The following is a 4,374-nucleotide window of genomic DNA, read 5'->3' on the forward strand; positions in this document are numbered from 1 at the left end:
GGGGGGGGGGGGGAGTGACGAATAGAGAGGCAGGTCCAGACCTCATAAGCTCCACTGGAAAACTCACGGCCATTAATCTGATTAATGTGTACACCAACAGTTTCCCTGCAGCCAGACTCGGTCTATATGCTTGTACGTATCGAGCACATGGAGGCCGGCGCGAGCATTAGCCTCTAAGCTCCTCTGCTACAGTACGTCTGCATTCCAGCAGGGTTTGTGACAGTATGTGGCTACACATCAGGGCCTGGAGGCTTCAAACATCTATAAACAGAAGCGTTTTTTGATTCTTTTCTTTTTTGCTCCAGCTGCTGTTATTCTGCCAACAGCTGGCTTTATAACAGAGCCCTGAGAAACAGCTGTGTACCAGAGCACTGCTGTGCCTCTTTCCAAAATGAGAGACTCCCCTGTTTAAAGAAAGAAAATGATAACCACGCTCACAACGATGATTGCTGCTGGCAAAAATAAAGCACATTATGGGTTACTCTGAAAGCCACCATCGAGCTTTGTTTTGACGAACAACTATCTGTAACTTCAAAAAATCGCAACTGAGGAAGATTGGGGACTAAAATCCATCTTAAAAAGTCTGTAATGTAGTGTATGGGAACCATTCACCTCTTGGATGAGCTTGCCCACAAGCTGTTTTATTAGCCTTGTTTCCACGTTACAACCTACCGCTGTGTGTGGCTGTTAGCTGTAGCTGAAGCTGCACTAAAATGCCAACAGGACTTGATTCTCACTGCTCTTCCCGCCCCCGGTGGCGCCACAACTGTCAACTTAGCACACACATGCTGAGTGAAGAGTGAAGACTGTAAGGAGTGGTGGAAGACAGACTGTTCTAGCATTACCACAGCGCAGAAACACTCTATTACAAGTAAAAGTCATTTAGGCATTTCAAATGTAAGTAAAACAACAAAGGTATTAGCATTAGGACTGTCATGATAACTAATAACAATGAAACAACCACAACCACATGACCTCACATCATCACGTCAGGTTCAGTATTTGTTTTTTAACACATGAAAGTGTCCCGGACCGACGAGGCGAGGATGGAGAGACTCTACACAGCAGAAGCGCGGTCTGAAACGCAGTACTACCCAGAATCCCTAAATTCACAGCCCTGGACAACAATACTGTTCCACATAGGAGAAAGTCTAGTAGCCTCCGTCTCACTGGCTCTGGAAAAACTGGAAACATCAGCTGTTTCCTTTTTTTTTCCTAATTATCTCAATTCACCACAGCTGTGACTGCGACTCGCCAGTGTTTCGGTTTAACGAATCGGCTAAAAGTCACCAGTTAACAGGGTCACTGGTTAAACTGGTGAGTCTAAGAGGGAGAGAGCAGGTGATTAATACAAGCAGGTACGGAGATTAAACATTGTCCCGCTGTCCCCCAGTAAAGGTACACTGTTACTTACACAACTGACTATAAGAATGTAAGAACAAAGAAGTCGTCACAGCCAGCAGCTTTAAATCTTATACCAGCAACATGCTTTAGACTACAATGGGGGGCGTTCTGTGCCAGACTATTTCCAATCTTTATGCTAAGCTAAGCTAACTGCAGCTTCATAATACCGCAGAGACATGAAAGAGGTATCCATCTTCTTGTCTAACTCTCAGCAAGAAAGGAAATACACTTGTCAAACTGTACCTTTAAATTGAGGTTTATGCCCAACTGAAGTATTTGGAAAATGTTATCCAACCGGGTTCAACAGCTTGTAAAAAAAGGTGCATTACATTTTAATTTTAGGGGTTCAAGATTTGCATTTTTACACTAAACCTGTCAGAAACAACTTGAGGTGAGAATGGGAAGTTGCACCTTTTGCACCAATGGAGGGATAAATAACTTGTTTTCATTCATATCATGTAAAACTAAACTGTGACGGTATCATCTGATACTTTCAGTTTGTTGAACGGTATCTAGGCAGATCTACAGGTGAGTCACGGTGGGAGTAGATATAAAATACACATATCACCAAAACCTGTTCTACTTGGAATTTCACGGAAGTAAAGTCAGAAATGTGAAGGCTGCAGAACAATCACACAGCATACCGATTATAAAGACAGAATCGTTCGTCACAGTCCAACTGGTTGAGAGACAATGTCTTCATGTTTGTTTGACCTTTACGCCTTTATGCATTGAGGCTTTCGACACGGCAGTTTGCTCATGAACCCAGAATTTTGGTACGTACTGCCAGCATGCAACAGTTTCACTTTGCTCATTGTGATCTGGCTTAAAAGACATCTGCTTGAGACAGATGTCATTGGAAGAAAAGGCTGGAAGAGTAGGTGGTTGACTCTTCCTCACTCAGACAACATGAACCCATCCTACATCTGAACTGGACAAAACTAGACAACCCAAGGAGTCGCTGCTTCTGCTTCTGATTTCCAAACTGGAAAAAAAAACTGCAGTTATTCTGAAAACATCAAATCTTCCAAGACTATAGATAAATGTGAGCATGTGCGCTGGAAGCAGTAGTGCTGAGATGCAGCACCACCTAAAATCTGGCATAATAAGAACCATTAGTTCATAAAAATGTTTAAACTTATGACTTCTTTTTTTTCCTGGGATTTACATCTATACAGTGGTATGTATGGCAGGAAAGAGGTTTTGCCTTGTTTTCTTATCAGTTTTATCCACTAAAAAGTAATAAAATTGGTACAAAATGCTAAAACCATGACCTCATTATACAGGCAGACTTTCTCTCAGAACCCCCGACTCTGACTTGACTTCCAGCGTCCCTGAATGTGAGGTAAGAAATAGGTAGTGCTTTATTTTACATGGAGTTTGATGTTGTTTTGATAGGCAGTGAGCCTTGTAATGACATTGGAAATCCTCTCTTACCTCATTGGTCTGATACAAATCTAATCATGCTCAATTTCAAAGTATGTTTTTGGACTTAAGGGATATCATCTGGCTTCACGAGGCTACAAAAAGATTACAAATCAAGATACTGAGGGGATTATATCTAACTGCCAGGCAGAAATCACAGTGCAGAAGCCACTGTAGAGCGTGTTAAATGTTACAGTACTGTTATTAGATGACAGGAGAACAATGAGCATGATTAAGAACAGTAAATATACAACAGAAACGACACAAACACACCACATGTTGCACAGGACCAACACAATGAAGGCACTGTTGGAGGAGCAGAGCCCAGAGTGACAGCAGAACTTACCTTATCAGAGACGAAAATAGAGATGGACAGATGTCCAACAGAAGACAGCCTTTGTCTCCTCGGGCCTGAGAGACAGAGAGGGACAGACGGAGAGAAGAAGATCCCTCAGGAGCAGAAGCAACAGCAAAGGGGAAACACAGAGAGGTTTGTTAGCCAGCGGTGAAGCATGCGGTTAGATCCCCCTGCAGACCAACAGACTGGGCTGGACGAGCCGCCCGTTATATGGCTCGGTGGTGGCTGGAAGGTGGCACATTCTGGGAGCTGTGGTGAAATGCCACACATGGAGCCTGTAGTGGAGGGCTAATGAAACAGCCAGAGACCAGCGGCCCCCACAAGAGGAGGTCAACAGTTAGTTCACACCTCTAAAATTACCTGCCTGGGCAATGAGTTGGGAAGGGAGTGTCAGGTTTTAAAAAGAAAGTGATTATTATGCATGAGCCGATTTACTACAAACTACTTCTGATCGTGGTATCGTTTGTAGAGACTCGAAACATAATAATATAGGTGATCTATTGCAGTAAACCTCAAGTCTGCTTTTATTGTGGAGTTTTGTTCCACATTAGTACGGAAGACTGCAAGATAAAAAGCTAAAAAATGTTTCCTTTTAACACATTTACCATTTAATTAAGGCACAGTTAATGTATACATTAAAAAAGAAATACGTGTAACAATTCATATTTCATTTATTGTTTTATTTAGCCATTTAAAGCTTCCACTTACTACATTTCTGCACAGTGATGAGGTAAAATTAACACATTACACTGCGATGAATCACCCACCACAAGTGTCAAGTCTCTGCGAGTTCATGGTATTTAAAAGGAAGTCAAAGTCAATATCTGCTTGGAAGATAGGGATGGGAAAAAATAGTTTAAGTCTGTACTTTTTGTAGTAAATGCGACTGTAACATACTATAACTTTCCCTTTAAACTGGTCTTTTTCATAGCTAATGAACCCAAATCAACATTAACTCTGGAATGCAACAGGGAAGTAAAGCAGATTACATGAAAAAGGTGTATTCTTTCCTCTTTTGTCTAAAACTTCTGTTTTTTTTTAATCTCAGATGTTGCTGTCTAAAATTTACAACAGTCATGATGATTCAAAATCATATTGTGAAAAATATAAAACATCTGCCATCTTATGAAAATAAACTTTGGGATGAGGATAGAAACACACCATCATATAGATTTATATTTAAAACT

At 41.3% G+C, this 4,374-nt stretch overlaps 1 protein-coding gene across 4 annotated transcripts in view; it reads right to left on the minus strand.

The window, feature by feature from the left end:
* The window catches only part of pacsin3 (protein kinase C and casein kinase substrate in neurons 3), a 38,391-nt gene that overhangs the window by 29,631 nt on the left and 4,386 nt on the right, over positions 1-4,374 (minus strand). The window contains exon 2 of one of the 4 annotated variants that reach the window (XM_035651957.1): positions 3,176-3,240. The exons of the other annotated variants lie outside the window; for them this stretch is intronic. The gene's annotated coding sequence lies outside the window, so the exon portion shown is untranslated. The remainder of the gene's footprint in view (positions 1-3,175; positions 3,241-4,374) is intronic. 4 annotated transcript variants of the gene reach the window in all.

Source organism: Morone saxatilis, unplaced genomic scaffold, assembly GCF_004916995.1.
Source record: "Morone saxatilis isolate NCDOM2014 unplaced genomic scaffold, NCSU_SB_2.0 Contig11, whole genome shotgun sequence".
NCBI lineage: Eukaryota > Metazoa > Chordata > Actinopteri > Moronidae > Morone > Morone saxatilis.